The sequence below is a fragment of the Salvia splendens genome, chromosome 7 (genome assembly GCF_004379255.2).
Source record: "Salvia splendens isolate huo1 chromosome 7, SspV2, whole genome shotgun sequence".
Classification (NCBI taxonomy): domain Eukaryota; kingdom Viridiplantae; phylum Streptophyta; class Magnoliopsida; order Lamiales; family Lamiaceae; genus Salvia; species Salvia splendens.
In genome coordinates this window covers 9,110,337-9,129,724 of record NC_056038.1, presented here as the reverse complement: position 1 = coordinate 9,129,724, position 19,388 = coordinate 9,110,337, and the positions used below count along the sequence as shown (strand labels likewise).

At 37.3% G+C, this 19,388-nt stretch overlaps 1 pseudogene; it reads right to left on the bottom strand.

Annotated features, from left to right (window-relative positions):
• Positions 1–2,275: 2,275 nt before the first annotated feature.
• Positions 2,276–8,295, bottom strand: LOC121742685 (annotated as a pseudogene).
• Between the last annotated feature and the right edge of the window lie 11,093 nt (positions 8,296–19,388).

Genomic DNA, 19,388 nt, shown 5'->3' with positions numbered 1-19,388 from the left:
TAAATAGATCATGGGTGTAATGGAGGTCGTGGAGATCCAACATGGGTCCACTATCTCCTTGTTCGGTCGAACACTGAGACCGAACTGCTGAACTTTGCCGATTAGCTTTTGCCGATCTGAGAGTAGAGCTTGATTGGTTCTTTTGCCGATCTGAGAGTAGAGCTTGATTGGTTGGCTTTTACCGAGCTGTAGGCTGCGACCGAACTCTTTGGTTGTGCCGAACCGAACTCTTTGGTCATGCCGAACTGATACTCTTTCTTGGGTTTTGAGAGTAGAGCTTGATTGGTTGGCTTTTACCGAACTCTTTGGTCATGCCGAACTGATACTCTTTCTTGGGTTTTGGGCTGATGGGCCGTCACTGTTATTGGGCTCACAACTAGGGTTTAGTTGTTTAGTTCGTACCCCATCATATTCCATATTTGAGTGCCACATGAGATCACTTGGATCTTATGTGCATAAAGATCTTACGTGGCATAAGGACTGCCCTTATTGGTGGCTTTTTTTATGTGTATTATGTGGGAAAAAAAGTTTGAAATCTAATTTAAAAAGTTAATTTCTTTGAGTGGAATCTAATTCAAAAAGTTTTTTTTAAATGGAATCTAACTCAAACGGAATTAAGGGAGATAAGGTGCGGGTGGAGCGGACACCACGACAACATAACGGTGTAAATGGAAGTTGGCCCACTTTTTCTTCTCATTGAAAATGCTGAGAAAGAAATTAAAGAAAGTGACGAAGAGCAACTAAATTGGATTTTCTTATAGGTGTGAATATGAGTTCAATTTTTACTATATTTTTTCAACATACTATTGAATATAGTAACAATTATTACAGGATCAAATGTGGTCATTTGACTATAGTCCAAAAGCAATTGACTATCTTAGTGGTCCCATAGCATATTTATACTAGTATGCTTATTAAAACAGAATATTCCTTAAAATAGCCAAAATTATCACAAGTCTAAATAAAGCTACAGATAAGAACTCTAGTTAACGGAAATGAGACTCATGGCGAGAATTATAAATGATTATGAAAATTAACATCAAACTAGTATCTATTTTCCATGCATGCATGGTTAACTAATTTTACGAAAATTAATTTAATATATCACATTACTTGAATTTGAAAACTAAAAAAACCTAAGTTTACCAAAATTAACATCTACAAAATATTTACAATTGACATATATATATATATAGACAACATATGTATTTGTTCTAAAGTTCTCGTCCTATTTTTTTCTCTTCTAGAATTCTTTACGTTTTTCTTATATATTCTATTTATTCCTGGAGTATAAATTATCTTCAATTTTTAATTACAAAAATCAGGTTTATTGTTATTTGAACACATTCCGTACAATTAACGTATTAAAATAAGAATACGATAAAGCGCAACTAAGTTGATATCAATCTAATAGGTTAGGATTTCAAGTCATCACGAAAATAAATAGGGAACAATTATTAATCCTTTTTTTTTAAATAAAAATAAAAATTGTAGATTAAGTATTGCTACCACTTCAAAGTTCTAAAGATTGTCTCACTCGCCGCACCTCTGGCTCGCCTTGCCTGTTCACCGCCATATCGTCAGCCTTCCTCGTTGCTCCACAACCATACCTTGTCAGTTTGTTGTATTGTCGCTTGCCTGCCTCGCCAGATCTCCTTTCGCATTTCCTCGCTGTCTGCCTACTTCGTCGGGCTTGTTGTAGTGTGCTACAGCAGTTATTGATTTTCTTCAATTCAAGTATCTTGATCTTATTGTTTGTGTTCGAATTGATTTTGTTTCTATTAAAGATTAAGTTCCTGCTCATTTTTATATGGTATTTATAGAGATTTAAAATTTATTTGGGAAGCCATTATCTCTCTATTATATGTATTAGACAATTATCTAGCCCAAAAGTTTCGGTAGTATTTCTTTACAATCACAAGTGTTTTTTTCTAACTAATGAATGGTTATATCTTACTCTATTTTAAATAAATATATGTCTAACTCTACTTTTGATAAATCTATGTTTTGACTTTAAAATAAATTTATACAATATGCTTTAAATATAATAACCAAACTGTTTTTAAGAATTTATGATGTTTCCCTCCAAGACATATTAATGGTATTTTTGAAAATGTGATATATTAGTATAGATATAGATGTCACCGCAGCTCACATCCTGATTCGATATTAATATGGTCAAAGAAATTACTACTACGAGATTTACTTACGGTTAAACTGGTGGATTTGTACTGCTTAAAATGCCAAACATTGGTCATCTGCAATAGAATAGTCATAGTCATAGTCATAGTCACTACTATAAATATGCAGTAGTACGGATTACAACGTACATATAACATAAACACATAAACAACCGCTCATTAATTCTATATCGCACACAAAACCTTGTCCAGCAAAAGTATAAACCAAATGCAACACAATCCTCATTCCGATAAATCAGCATATTGCCACGGATTAAATTCTGATGAGTCAACAGTGTTCCGATGCTCTGTGTACTTGCCGTTGTAATGGTATACTTCCAAGTCACCCCACGGTGTATCAAACCATTTTGGGACAAAATCATCTCATCACCCTTTGCTTCTCGGTTTCTCTTTTCAGCTCTCTGTCTCTCCTCCAAACTGAACAAACTGCAATGCACTGCAAGTTAGGCACACTGGAGAGAATTTTATATTCATTGTGCTTTCAAGTACTATTGCAACCAACATTGAAAACACAATCACATGTTGCAGTAGCAGCACACCACTGGAAACACAAAACTTCCCTCAACCATCGTATTTGAAAATATAATTATGCAAACTTATGCAAATTTTCTTAAAGTAAACCATTTCACACTAGAGAAAGAAATCATGTTTTCAGAAGACGCGTTTAAGCTGCATCCAAATTTGCGACCGAAATGAATAACTTCATATATCACGCATCCACATTAGATTAAATATTATATCTGTCAATCAAACTCCATAGGACCCAATTTTTACATTCCAACCACTCAACTAAATACACTGGTAGTAGTAGACCATGGATGAATGCAATTAAAATTCAGATTATAGGAAATAGAAAATTAGACTAAAGGAATGCACTTGGTTACTTTGTTTCAAATAATCACAATGACGGTCAACTTGCAATGCACATATAGTGATAAACTAGCTAGCAGGTCCAGAGAGAGGGTTAAGAAATAGATATAGACCTGCTCTTTGCAGCACCAGCCTTGGAGAGGTCACCTTTCTCAAGAGCCAACCTATCAGGGCGTAAACGTGAATCTCATTGAAGCTGTTTATTTTGTGTGCAAAGTGGGTGAACTGAAATTTGTCATCTGGTGGAACATCTGCAACATGCCACACCTATATACATTCCAATCACTCAGTCCAGAACATTTAAAAAGTAAGACAATATCAACAGCGTGATTGTTATATCTAACATGTAGGAGGAAAAACATATAAATCAATTAGAATGCATAAGATTTTCAGCATATATGAAACACTTGCATACTGCCTAAACTTGAGAGCAAAAGCTTATAATCAAACCAGAGCAATACAAACACACTTATAAACATATTTATATATATGCATCAAACAGCAGATAATTAGGTTATCTAATCAATGTTTGGCATCAGAATATGTGTCACCAAGCATTACCATATGAATTTCTAGAAGATAAACAATGGAGTACATTTTACGAGAAAAAATGGCACATCAAATTCTGTAACTTAATTAGGAGCTTTAACATCTCAAAATTTGGTCATCAATTGCAAAGATAAATCACCATTACAGATTCCTTTATCTTAGCAGATTCAAAAAGAAGGAATATCAGATATTCACCTCCTTGAGTTCAGTGCCAGGAAGAGGCTCCCCTTCCAGATCACATGGTTGATAACTCATGGATTCACTCCATTTTCCAGGTTCCTCATCAGCATTATAGACATATCCATCTACCTCATATCTATTAGCTCTGCACCCAAAATGGTCATATACACATCAGATACATTGGCAAACAGACTTTTAAAAAAGGTGCTTTATGATTGATAGACAAGCACACACAATAATCTGTTTCATTAAAAAGATTCACTGCATAATTTTCAGGAACTTTACATCAGAATATTTTTTATATGTAGATCCATTTGCTGTTGCATCAATAATAAAGAGAAGTGCTTTCTTGTATACAAAGGATATTTTCTGGGGCTGTCAGTGAGTGTCTTCTCAGAGTCTTACTATGTGGAGAGATCGTGCTTAGCTTTAATTCATCATTGGAATTAATTACCACTATGCTTCTACAATTAAGAATTTTACTGCAAAGTCAGAGAAATTAGCACATTGTGGGATCCTATTAAATTGCCATTTCCTCATAATTTCTTCCTAAAATGTTAGGACCAGACAATCATTTAATGAAAAATACATACATAATCAAGTTCTTCCAGAAAAATCAGTGGCAAAAAATGAGATGATTGAGGACTACTCATTTGAATGGAAAGCATCCGACCATAAAATAGTTAAGAATGACAAAATAAAGTGATTGCGGGTCGAGGGGTGAAAGGCAAGTGAAAATTATATGTTGCATACCCAAACCAACCATAAGGTTGAAAACATAGAACAACTTTGTCCCCTGTTGTCAAATTTGTCATAATCATTTCTCCTGATGAGTCCACCCAGGTTCGTCCAAAAATCAAGTTGTTGACTTTGGTAGGAGGAGGAACCAGATCCAGAACAACACCATCTCTTTTTAGAGTCACACGTGTTCTGCATCAAATATATGTCGTATTTTTACATCATCAACAGGCAAGCATCAAACTTTCATAATAAACAAGCAATAAAATAAGTGGTTTTACCTTCCAACAGGGTAGACATCAAGTGAGTTGCCTAAAAATTTAGTTCTCAGCTTAGATGTCACATCATATGTGAAATGCTCATTTTCAGCATGGCCAGCAATCATTGGGGGGGGGGGGGGGTTGATGGCAGACCTACAAGTTCGAAAAAAAGAGAACTTATAACTGACACCAACATAACAATATCTCTAGGAAAAACTGGCAGTTCACACAGATCCTTTCATGGACAACCATGGTATGCAACAATATCAATACCCACTACTAAAACAGTGGAAGAGTTTCAAGAAATTAATCAGGACTTGTGAAGAAGAAATGAATTACATGATGGTTAACACGATTGTTAAACAAAAGAATGATAGAGGACCAACTCACCTGCTCTGATAGAAAAGTAATCCCAACATGGTTAGCCATTTCATAAGTCTCGCCAAGAATTGGATTGAAAGGCTTCCAAGTACGTTGGTAGGCATAATAAAAAGATAAAGCCCATGAAGCTGGCATTTAATGCGTATATGAATGATTAAATTTATCAGAGTAAACTTTAGTAATACAATATTCAGACATCACTGAAAAGAGATTCTCACATGCATACACCATCCGCATGTAGGGATCATCACATTTATCTGCTTGATCTAAAAGGTAAGAATACCCCATTAACTGCCATAAAAATTGCAATGAAAGCAACAGTTCTGGTCATCAGGTGATAACAGTATGTTATATAAGTTGTGGCAAGAGCATACAGGAAAACAGACAAACCTCTGCCATTTTCTGAAGCATTGTCATTGGCTCAAATATGAGGACAGGAAGAGTCACCATTGATGTAATATCAGAACCAATATAGTTTTGCATCAGTTTCCAGTAACTATCTCGCTCCTTTGAGGAAAGAATAGATGTATCAGTACCCATACAGTGCATGCACATAACAAACTCACTTGTAGACACAACTGGAATTTGGAAAGAAATCAATCATGCTTAACATGTGAGAATTCGTAGAAATTTATTACAAAATAAAAGAAAGTATTAATGAGGCTCAGCTTGAGCACACTGGGCTCTGAGGACCTTGTGCAGCACAACAAACCAAGATGCCAGTTCTCTCAAATATGTTCCACATGCTGAAATCAGCTGTTGTGGATACATATGTCTGCATCAGAAATGTCTACGGCCTCCAACAGAAAATTTTCATAGAGCTTCATACAAATCATTTTTGCATTTTAATCCTCTTTCTATGCATCATGGCTTTAATTCGCACACAACAAACATAACCATCATAAATTTAACCTAATCAAGACTGTGTGTAAGTCTTTTTGTGTCAAAAGAAATCCTCTAGTTTAATCCCATCGAGTAATTGGACACACACAAACATCACTTGGTGAGAATAGAATCAAATTCCTTGTTAAGAAACACAGGTAATCATAAGATAACCAACCTCATCCTTCCATCTTCCTCCCTCTTCTGCATCTTCTTTTCCTCCTTCAGGATTTATAACTTGCATACCATCCTGGGCATGCACTCTAAAGGTGGTATAGAAATTATATACTCAGAAATCAGATCATAATTACCAAAGTCGCCTTGATTTAGATAACATGATTACTTTAATAATTTTTTGTACATACATATCCCCAAGTTCCAAGAAAACATATAGGACTCAAGATTTCTATCTGATAGAATAATCCTCTATGCATGCATATGTAGTAGTCTCTAAAATTGGGTTGAAGCACAAACAGAAGTAGCCAGAAGAGGGAAACAAAAAAAAACTTGAATATACAATTTGATGGTCAGAAGATCTAGAAATTCAAAAAAAAAGAGTTCTGCAAGACCGAGACATGTAAATAAAACGGTTCCAAAATCAAACAAAAGAAATACGACAAAGGTTATGTAATTTATTGAGTAAAAGTCGAGCCTAATGCCGACAGATCGGGACTTTTTACAGTATCAATCAAATTTCAAATTTGCAAATGAATTTTGGATGGGTAACAGAAACATGAGCTTCTATGGAAATTTCATTATATCTTTAACATTAAGATAAAAGCTTCCTAGCTCGGCGTTCACATATTGAGTATCATATCATTGCTTTTCATCAATACTTCTCATTATGAAAAGAAAAGGGAGAATAAACATGCAAATGTAAACCACCAAGCTTGAAAAAAAAATACGGTCTCATGTGTTAATAAATACTATAAGAACCTGTCTTATATAACTTACTGCTAAATCTGATTTTCAATCGATAACCATCAATAGATATTGCATTAATGAAAGAAGAAGAAGACAACCATCATATCTTGACAAAAAAAAAAAGATGAAGTAAGGCTGGCATTCATCTCTGAAAACATGCATATGCGCCAAAAGTTTTTCATTTAGTACATCACAAACTTTATTTACGAGCAGTTTCTTTTGGGGTATTTGATCTACGTGTATATTAAAAGCATCCATCTCAGTCTAAATAGGATAAATTGAACACTCCTTGATCCTCAGTCCATAAATCGATGAATCAATAAACTCAAAGCCGCATCATCAGATATTATAGCACCATAATTCCAGAATCACGGCCATAGCATCAAAATCACATCAAAGTTGACACGCCACAGTTCCAATTACTCACACAAAGACAAAATCAAATCAATGATTCACAATCCAGAAGACGAAATATGTAGCATCGCGAAAGAATTAACATGATCAGTTAAAATTGTATACGTATATACCCGCTGACGGATCTATGCATGGCGTTGCTGAAGGCCGATAGCCCCGATGTTGCATCCTTTTCCCGGTATCGGCAAATAAACAAGGGGTGAAGATCCCCAATATATCTCCACCTCCATAATAGACGCAACTCAAATCAAATACACAAATCGATAGAACTGGTGAATAGGAACTGCATTGATAATGAGTACTACACAATGGAACTTCAAATGTAAATGGAAACAAGAGATACAATGATAAGATCAAGATACATTCAACGGAGAATCACCGGATCACCGGATTCCCACGATGACCACAGCTCGCAAGCTCACACAAATTTCATGAATGAATAACAACTGTCATTTGCCTTCTATTTATAGCTGCACACTCTCGCTGAGTCAGCTCAATTTCGCCAGCTCATATTAGACGATTACACTCACTTGTCGACGTGGCTTATTCCTCTCCACCTCAACTTGCTCATTGCATATGATAATTTGTGATTGCAACACCCGACGTCATGGCCGCGAAGAGCCCTCCCGAGCTCTGACCCTTCTCCGGACTCCCCATCTTGTTCCACGAAACTATAATTCAAATCACCGATTACAATTTGGGAACCCTAATTCGATCACTCAGGCGATCACGTGACGAGAAGGAAATTTTCGACTTGTCAAAAATCAAAATTAGTACTGACGATATTTAAATTCAACCAAGCGGTGTGGCAGAATGGAGATTATGAAGAACAGAGGGCGGTAGAGTAGGAACAAAAAATTAGTGTGGAAATGAAATCTAGAAGGGCAAATCAAGGAATTAAGCTAGTAATCTATATATGATTATATGGGTAAATTAAAGGGCATTTCCAGAAACTTCACACTTATTAGTATTTCATTTTTTTATGGGCAAACTTATAATTTCATTGATTATACTTTCAATTTTAATTCTCTCTCATTCTAATTAAAATTTAAAAAGAAACTTAGAGCATCTCCAATGGCGGCGTCGGCATCGGCACGCCGATTTTTTGCGGACGCCGGTGCTGACGCCGAACCATTGCAGCCGGCGTCGGCGAAATTGGCGTGCCCACGCCGATTCTTGGGCTGACGCCGATTCTCACGCCGATCCTCACGGCGTCATTGTAGGCCCCGGATCGGCGTCAGACCGACGTCAGATTTTTAATTTTTTTTTTATTTTTCGAAACACTATATATACGCGTTTTGGACATCATTTTCATTCGCACCACTTGTTTTAATGAGTACTCTCTCTATCTTAATTAATTTATGTACAAGATCAACAACGAGAAATGAAGAACAACTACGAAGGTACTCCAGTGACGACAGGGTCTCAGACTCCCTTGACTCCCGGGGGAGGGTCTCAGACTCCCCGGCTCCTGTGGGAGGTGGTTGGCCTCCGATGACCGGTTACTACAACATGTACCCGTGGCAGCAGATGATGCCACCGATGGCCGCCGGGGGAAGTGTGCCGGCTTGGCAGAGGGTACCGCCGATGCAACCCCCTATGCAGATGATGCCGGGGTGGGCACCCGGGATGCAGCCACCGGCGCAGCAGATGATGCCACCGCCGCAGGGGATGCCCGGGGGGGAAAACGTCTATCGGTCGGCTTTTGATTTTTCCACCGGTTCTTCGCACACATCGACCCTAACGGATGCACAGTACACGCAGTATGAGACCTTCTCCTTAGAGGAGTTGGGTTTTGATATTAACGAGGTTCCGGAAACTCCCATTCAAAGCCGGGGAGTAGGGCGGGGTTAGAGCGCCCCTAAGAAAAAGGGCAAGGCCAAGAAGGTCGGCGAGTCGTTGCAGCCGGGTGAGGATAGCCGGGTCCGGAGGAAGTGGACGGACGCGGAGAACGTTGCGGTGGCCAAGGCGTGGGTGAGTGCCTGCGATGATCCTCTCGTTTCGAACAACCAGAGGATCGGCAACTTGTGGGCCAAGATAGCCGCAGCCTACAGGGCATTTTGCCCTGAAGGGAGACCGCGCACCGGGGAGGAGTGCCGGAAGTGCTGGGACCGAATCAGGTCCGTCGTCTCTCGATTTTTGGGTTTGTATGCCAACGCCCTCCGCATGCGGACCAGTGGCCAAACAGAGGAAGACTGCAGGAGGATTGCGGAGAGAGCCTACCCGAATCCCGGGAAGTACTATGAGTTCACCTACTGGAACTGCTACCTTGTGCTCAACGAGTCGGAGAAATTCCGGGCAGGTGTCGACGCTGGCTGGCCGAAGAAGCAGAAACTGAACTATACCGGTGATTATAGCGGCAGCAGCGGTGGTTCCCACGACCTCCCCGAGACGGCCCAGGAGGTCCCGACCCCTCGTTCGTTCGGTCGCCGACCTCGCCCGGTTGGCCAAAGGCGGGCGCAACGGGATGCGGAGGGGGCACCCCGAGTTCCGAGGAGGTCCAGTCGGCATCCCCCCTCGGCAGGTCCACCGAGGAGCTCAAATTCTTCGCGCGTCAACAAACGCGCGCTCAAATGGTGAAGACGTTAGCCGACTTCCGGACGGCGGTGGACCCCGAGGAGCAGGCTTATCTTCGCGTATTGCTCCGGAGCATACGTGAAGAATTGGAGGGGTTGCAGAGGGATACCGGCGGGAGTAGCCGCGGTGTTGGTGGCGACGGAGAGGGCTGGGCGACGACGGAGGCGAGGAGTGATTTTTTATGTAATTTTTTTTATTGTACTTTTTAATTTTTATACTTTTTTAAAAAATTAATGTACTTTTTTTTAAAATTATTGTACTTTTTAAAATTTTAATAGTATTATTCAATTTTCCTGTATTTGTCTCGTAAATTAAATTCCGTATGTTGCTACGATTGTAAATTAAATTATATAATTGTTATTAGTGACGTGGATAGGCTATGGGAGGGCTATTGCATGTCCAGTTGCATGTCCAGATGATGTGGCAGGAGGATTTTAGTGCTGATGATATGGCAGTGGCAAGGCTATGGGAGAGCTATTGCATGTCCAGAACCACTGGAGATGCTCTTACAAGTTTTATCAAAATTTAAAAAGACAGTATTTAAATTAAATAAAAATATATTATTCATTTTTAGGAGGGTTTAGCACATTATCTCAAAATTATGATGTACTTTTAGACATTAGTAGAAACTATAAACTACTCCATATACTAGTACAATGTTAAATAAGAAAAATAGAAAAAAAAAACTAGAACAATAGGAAGGAAAAAATTCAAAAAAATGAAATTAAAGATTACTTTAAGATTTTTTTAATTACTTATTAATAGTATACTGTAACATAATAATATTAAATATTTAAATATGTAAAATCCCAAAGTTGGGAGAAATAATACTATCCTAAAACATTGTAGTACTGTTTTCCTTATTTTTAAAATTATAATGATCTCTTATTAAACATAGAACAAATATCACAATTCAAAATTAAGGAATCAATATCATCATATCTTGACAAACAAACATGTCCTTAAAATCATGGTTTCCATGCATGGAAGGTGAAATATGTTGAACTTTTAGGGCTCGTTTGATTAGATGAGTAGAGTAGGAAAAGGATGGAAAATGCTGACGTGGACCTTTCTAACCATCGTTTGTTTGCATTTGTTGTTTTTTATCAAGCCCGTTTGAAAAAACACGGCCCGTTTGAAATTAATGTTAGCTACCCATATTCAATTGGTAACTCTAACCCCCAAAAAAGAAGGTTTAGTGAGACAGAGTTTCATTGTTTGAAAAAGACTCTCCCTCTTCTTCCCCTTTTACCCTCTCTCTCCATCCTCAATGTTGCTCGAAGGCCACTGCAAAAACGCAGCAAATACACCATAGCTGCAATGAAAACTCCATACAGGTCAGTAAATCCAACCATTTTTGTTGTTGCGTAGACATTCGAGCTCGACGCTCTCCGTCGTGGGTAGATGGTTGTTGTCTGCAACATCTATGAATGACCCCCAATTTGATTAGACATGCAAATGAGATTAGATTTGAATTATATGGTGTTTTATTTGGTGCAGGTTCTACAGTTCAATTGTAATTAGGATTGTTACTAAATTCTATTATGTTATTCCCGTTTTTTATGTCTATTTGTGATTTGTACATAAAATGAATAATTTTTCCGTTTTCATTAGCAATTTTTTCCGATCTGGTTTGTATCTTGGTTGAATGGGAAAATTTGACTAGTAGGAAGATGTTTTGAAGGTTGATAACTCAGTATATTTGCGTAATGTATGTTCATTAAAGCGGTTTGATTAGTTGCAGTGTATAATATGTGGTAAATTTCATTTTTTAGGACTTCGAATTTTGATGAGAATCTCCCAGTAGATAAAAGGCATAAGCTAACAGTTACAAATGAATGCAAATAGTTATGCTTAAGTGTTGTTGGTTGCTCTGTGTTGTAGTTGTGTACAGGCATGGACAGGGAAAATAAAAAACGAAAGGAGATTGAAAATGTATTGGTTGTAGTTGAAGATTTGGTCTGTCGGCAGCGCCAACAATCTTTTCTTCTGCTCAGTTTGGCTGAGTATTTTAGTCGGCGGAGGAGTAGTGATGACGAAGATGATACAACCATGGTTACTGACTTGTTGTGGAAGATACCGGAGCAAATTCGGCGTATGGATAGGCTAATACGTTTAACTGACACGGACTGTGTGAACAATCTCCGGATGGACCGTAACTGCTTTGGACGGCTGTGTCTACTACTACGTGAGCGCATGGGTTTGAAAGATCGAAAATTTGTAAGCGTTGAGGAGCAAGTGTCTATGCTCTTAAGCATCCTCGCTCATCACAAAAAGAATCAGATAATAGGGTTTGAGTATTTGCGATCCGGACAGACTGTTTCTCGATATATTCATGAGGTGTTAAGAGGGGTGATTGGTCTTCATGAGGTATTCATGGCTAAACCCACGCCCGTGGACGACGATTGCGACGACCCCCGGTGGAAATGGTTCAAGGTATTTTCATCAAAACGTCACTGAATTTATTTTCCAGAAATGCATTTCATAACTAAATTTAGATTGACTTGGCTGTTCGTATTTTATTAGGGTTGTCTAGGGGCATTGGATGGAACATATATCGATGTCCGTGTTAGTGTTGGTGATGCACCACTGTATAGAACACGAAAGGGCCACATCGCTACTAATACTTTGGCCGTCTGTGATCGTTTTATGCGATTTGTCTACGTCCTAACTGGTTGGGAGGGATCAGCAGGTGACTCTCGTGTTCTACGCGATGCTGTCACACGGGAAGTTGACAAACTACGAGTCCCTAAAGGTACGACATCTATGCTGCACTCTGCGATCTTTATGCGGTAATGGACAATTGTTAGTAACTGATATCTCTCATTTTTTCACGCGCAGGCTGTTATTACTTGTGTGATAATGGATATGCAAACAACGAAGGATTCCTCACACCATTCAAAGGGGTGCGGTATCACTTGAAGGAGTGGGGACCTTCTGCGCATAAGCCCCAAAACCCTACAGAAATGTTTAACATGAGGCACACCATGGCGCGGAATATCATCGAACGTGCTTTTGCAGTATTGAAGATGAGGTGGGGGATATTACGCAGTGCCAGCTTCTACCCGATCACAACACAAACGCGTCTCATAATGGCATGCTTCATTCTGCACAATTTCATTCGGAGCCAAATGCAAATTGATCCAGTTGAGTTGGAACTTAGTGATGCAAATGTGAACCTTGAAGACCTTGAAGATATAAATGGGGACATTTCAGCAGGGGCAGAAGGAGATGTCGTGGAGTATGTAGATGCAGTTGAATCTACTCCAGCGTGGAACCAGACCAGGACAGAGATAGCCGAGTTTATGTGGAATAATGCGTAGCTTAGCTAGTAGTTTAGTACTCTGCAAGGTTGTGCAATTTGTTTTATCTTCAAACCATTAGTACTTGGTAATCGCTGATTACGAGCTTTCATTTCATTATTTTATAAATGACTTTGATGAACCATGTACATCATTTTCTTGCATATGTTATTTTTATTTTGATCACTAAAATACAATTATATATAGTTGGAAGTGTTATGCAAATAAGATATACTACCAAAACAGATCTACTTACAGTGCAATAATGGAAAATTATAGTTAAAAACAGATCTACACTCACGGCTAATCAAATCAAATAATACTTCTTCCGTCCCGCACTACTCGCACTTATTTCCTTTTTGGGCGTCCCAAGTTACTTGCACTCTTTCCATTTTTAGTAAAAAATTTCACCTACAGCCGTCATTTTTGACTTTCCTATACACTCATTCCTTAATCTCCGAGCCGAAAAGGAAATGAGCGAGTAGCCCGGGACGGAGGGAGTAAAATAAACTAAAACTACAACTAACACAAAATATTATAAGCTGAAAGAAATTGCATATAAGCTGAAAAATGATACTTTAACGTGACAAAATGACATAAAACTGATAAAATGATACTTTTGCCCGATAGAATGATACTTTCAGCCTATAGAATGATACTTTCAGCCGATAGAATGATACTTTCAGCCGATAGAATGATATGTATTTTTGGTGTATAAAATGACATTTTTGTTTAATAAAATGATACTTTTACCTTATAAAATGATAATCTAAGCGGATAAAATGACAGTTAGCTTATAAAAATGATAGTTTAGCTGGAGAAATTGCATATAAGCTGAAAAATGATACTTTAACGTGACAAAATGACATAAAACTGATAAAATGATACTTTTGCCCGATAGAATGATACTTTTAGCCTATAGAATGATACTTTCAGCCGATAGAATGATACTTTCAGCCGATAGAATGATAGGTATTTTTGGTGTATAAAATGACATTTTTGTTTAATAAAATGATACTTTTACCTTAAAATGATAATCTAAGCGGATAAAATGACAGTTAGCTTATAAAAATGATAGTTTAGCTGGAGAAATTGCATATAAGCTGAAAAATGATACTTTAACGTGACAAAATGACATAAAACTGATAAAATGATACTTTTGCCCGATAGAATGATACTTTTAGCCTATAGAATGATACTTTCAGCCGATAGAATGATACTTTCAGCCGATAGAATGATAGGTATTTTTGGTGTATAAAATGACATTTTTGTTTAATAAAATGATACTTTTACCTTATAAAATGATAATCTAAGCGGATAAAATGACAGTTAGCTTATAAAAATGATAGTTTAGCTGGAGAAATTGCATATAAGCTGATAAAATGATACTTTAACGTGACAAAATGACATAAAACTGATAGAATGATACTTTTGCCCGATAGAATGATACTTTCAGCCTATAGAATGATACTTTCAGCCGATAGAATGATACTTTCAGCCGATAGAATGATAGGTATTTTTGGTGTATAAAATGACATTTTTGTTTAATAAAATGATACTTTTACCTTATAAAATGATAATCTAAGCGGATATATAGCTTTTTTCATCCTAAACTTCGATTAAAAATGATTTGACAAGTCATACATTACATACAATTAAGTTTCATACATTTCGCCAAAATATCAATGGACTTAGCCATCCAAATGTCCTAATTCAGATCATAGTCATACATTACCACAAAAGCAGCTAAAACATGGCAACCTGTTCCTCGATTCCTAAACATCTCCCGATGTGCAGGCCACCCCATTCGACTTTTGCCATCCAATTCCTGATGCGGTTTTCGATGACATTTCAATTAGCACCATTTTGTCAATAAATGCTATTGCCTTATTTACGGAGTGAACAGTGCGGGCCTTAATAAAATGCAGGGCCATCTTCATTTAAATCAAGACTAGTGAACACCCAAATATGACCATAAATGAAGCATAAACTGTCTATCTCTAAAGTAGTGAACACGTCCTTAGGACGGAGGGTGGAGGACCAAACCCACGGCCATACAAAAAATACAGACACCCCCTTGTCTATAGTTCTATTAGTCTGACATACATGCCTGAACAAAAGAGTAATATGAGTATCCAATAACAAAAGCTAGAGATCGAGGCTATTGCCGAGAGGTTCAGTTATAAGGCTTTTACATACAACCACTTAAATCAATGGATACTTGGAGCTACTAGGCTTTGGAAGTCCACCAAAACCATGTCGTCCCTTTGGTGTGCGATCACTTACCATTTTTTTCCTCAAGGATATGCATGAGGTAGTCGGCCTTCTCATCATCGTCGTATCCCATAAAAAGGTCAAGCCTCTCGGGCTCCTTCACAAGTATGTCGCTAGCAAGGAATTTTTGCTTTCTATCCAAACCTGGGACGGTGCGCAGCAGTGTTGAAACTTCAGTGCGCTTAGCACTTAGGTCAAACTCGTACCCGATACGGGTTGTTAAAGTGTCTAGACGCTGGTTCGTGTCTTCGTTCATCTTTGACATCGCCTCTAAGATTGATTCCAATGCAGACCCTGCCTTCCTTTTACGGTTAGGTTTGTTCGATGTAGTGTGGCTTTTGTAAGAGCTTTCACATCCGGTATCCGGATTGAGGCTTTCTTGGATCTCCTCTTGGGTGTACAAATCCTCCAGATTGACATTGTACACATCAGGATGAGGCTCACGCATGGGAGAAGGAACACCACCAGTTGGTGAAGAGACACCACCAGACGGAGAAGGGGCAGCTCCCATTTTAGCAAAAGCTTGAGTCATGCCCTCGCACCGCAAACCGGCTGCACGATCCTTCCCGTAGATGTACTTCCAGTCATTGTAAAATGGCCAAGACTTATACCTCATGTAGTGTGCATTAGAGTCAGCCTACAAGGTAAAACAACAACTTCAAATTAAAATAGAAAGTGATGGTCAACAATATGTAGAAGAGTTGGGGGGATGGGATCGATTAAACCTTAACGATTTGGGCCCACTGGTCGTCGTTGCATTCTATCTTCCAGTCGCCGTCTGAGTTGAACCCAACACCGCTACGGTCAAGCATCATATTCAATGAATTGTAGAATTTCTTCCAAGTGTTGATCTTGGAGGAAATATGAGGTTGGGCTCTCACAGTTGTTGTAGGGATTTCTCGACGGACAAATTCTTCAACGCGAGTGAGGAATCCTGCTCGGAACCCATTATCGGCCTTCCAACGGTTAGTCACAAGGTCCTTCAATGCTAGTATGAGGACTTCCTCCTCACGAGGAGACCATGAGCGTCTAGACCTGTCGGGCTTCAGTCCACCAGATTTACCACGAATAACACCACCTTCACAACAATAAAAGGTTCATCAATTACTAATCCTTAAAGTTCATGTTAATTGCAGTGCATAAACTAACCATTTGGGTTGTGGCTTTTTGATTCCGGCAGTATGTGAGAGTCAGACATCATTCACACAAGAATATTTGATCTAAGACTACAAAATCTCCAACAAAAAACAAAAATAATGTGACAAAATTGAAGTAATAGCAGAGGGAGCACAAGGTAATCAGTAGTCGACAATGAATCATAAACGACTTTGGAAGGCGTGACGATTTATGAACATACGCCGGAGCCGACGATGACTGATTAAGCAATACAAAAATGCAACGAGAATTAGTAAGCAAATTTACCTTGGTCGTGTGCCCAGTCAAAGACGTCGGCTTGTGCTCGACGGTAATTATTTGCCGGCCAAGAGGTGTTGGGCGTCTCCTTTTGGCGGGACTGCTAAGCAGATTTTAGAGAAGGCGGTAGTGAAAAATTTGGGGTAGATCCAAATTATAAATGCTACTTTTGATAAATGGCAAATTGGAAAATAATGTAATGTGTTAGGGATAAATATGTCATGCAAACCAATAAAACATGCTTCCAACTAATCCAACCAAACACTGATGTTGCCCACATGTTCCAACACAACTCAACGAACCAAACTCCATTATGCATAATATACACTACCACAAACATTAAGTTAGCAACACAACCCTTCAAAAATTTGTATTTGCTACTCATCTAATCAAACGAACCCTTAGTATACAAGATACATAAATTTAGTACTATTATATATTGGGTTATTGGGATGTAATTAAATGTAGAGTACGTATATTGTATAAACTTCAAACTATGATCTGGATCATTCAAAAATGTCAATAGATGACAAAATAATATCAACCGAAAATATCAACACAATGTCAATGGTTGACACCGTATTAAGACATTGTGTTGACAGCAAAATCTTGAAATTTTAGACTGTGTTGACATTGTGTTGAAAAATTTAGAGTTTGTACAATATATAGAATTTGCATTTTATCATTATCCTTGGGTTATTAGTCTATAAATATATAAACTTTTTACATTTTTTACCATAATTTTTATTTTATAATCTAAATGTATGAATTTTGAATTTTTCTTAATTTTCTCCTATAAACAATTTGGTCAAATTAAAATTGATGTGAAATACATTTATAACATTACAGTCTACGAGGCCAAATGTAACAAATCAAATTGGCATGTTATTATCCATTAAATATACAAATATTTCACATCTTCTGATTTTTATGCATATACAATGAATTTTTTTGATTTAATAAATTGAGAGGAATAAGAATAATATAAAATGGAATGATTAAAGTATCAAAATAGTTGGAATGTACAACTATTTCCATATATATAGAAATACTAATTCAAAATAGAATAGAATTAAACTCTTTAGTAAAAGAAATGAATGGGACTGAATATAAAAATTAGTATTATTCTCTTTTTTAATGTATCTCATTATACAATGTACTACCTCCGTCATACATTAAATGTCACATTTAGTGTTGTCACGGATTTTAAGAAATTTAAAGAAATGTGAGTTGAATAAGTTAGTGGATTATGAGTCTCACTTATATATATATATATATTAGTTTTATAATAAAATGTGAGTAGAATTGGTTGGTGAAATGCGGGGTCTGCTTACCATTTATGGTAAAATTGAAATGTGACTCTTATTGTGAGACGGACCGAAATGACAAAATGTGACACTTATTGTGGGACGGAGGTAGTACTCACTTTGTCCACAATTTAAAGAATCATTTTATTATTTTTGGTTGTCCATGTTTATTCCGCTTCTAAAAGAATCATTTTACCAATTTTGGTTGCCCGCAATTTATGGAACTATTTATTTTATTCCACTTTTAGTATGCGAACATCACATTCTACCAATTTTTTACACTCACAATCCAATATAAAATTGATACTTTAAATGTGTCTCACATTCCAGATACTTTTTCCCTTTACTTTTTTTTCACAAAATTAAACAATTTTCCTAAAATGGTGGACGGATGGAGTGTTATTCTAGGTAGGACTCGTGCATATTTAGTCGTTATCGGATCAATCCAATAAGGCTAAATCATAACCCAAACCGAAATCGTTGGGTTTTTATTGGGTCCCAACTTCGTGTGTTCATATCATATTATCGTGGTGTATTGAAAATTGTCAGCTCTACCATTAATGTTATTAATTATTGCATAGTACAATTTAGCCTGACAAGAAACAATAACGAGCAGGACATGATATTACACGATAAAATATGATAACACAATTAAAACCGGTCATAACATGATTAAATTTTATCACGATTTAAATCTAAATAATAAAATTAAAGTAGTTTATTTTAATTAATTAAGATAATTAAAATAATAATTTTATTTTTTAACGGATAATTCGAACCCAACCGTAACCCGACTTGAAATCATCAAGTTGTTATTGGGTCATCTCATAATGATCCAAACTCAACAACACTTGACCCAAACTCATTAATTTTGTGCGTGTTTGTGTCATAGTCATATTATAGTACCATGTTAAAAATTGTCAAAGTCCTAATTTTAGGTAGAGTAGAGTGGTTAAATCGGGTTCGAAGTTATTGTGTTCTTTCTATTTACTTATAAAATTTTAAAAATTACTTACAAAGTTACAATGAAAAATTGAAAGGATGAAAAATACTGAAGGATTAAATATTGTAATGTAATTCATAAATTTTTTTTCCATAAATATTGAATCCCGAAGG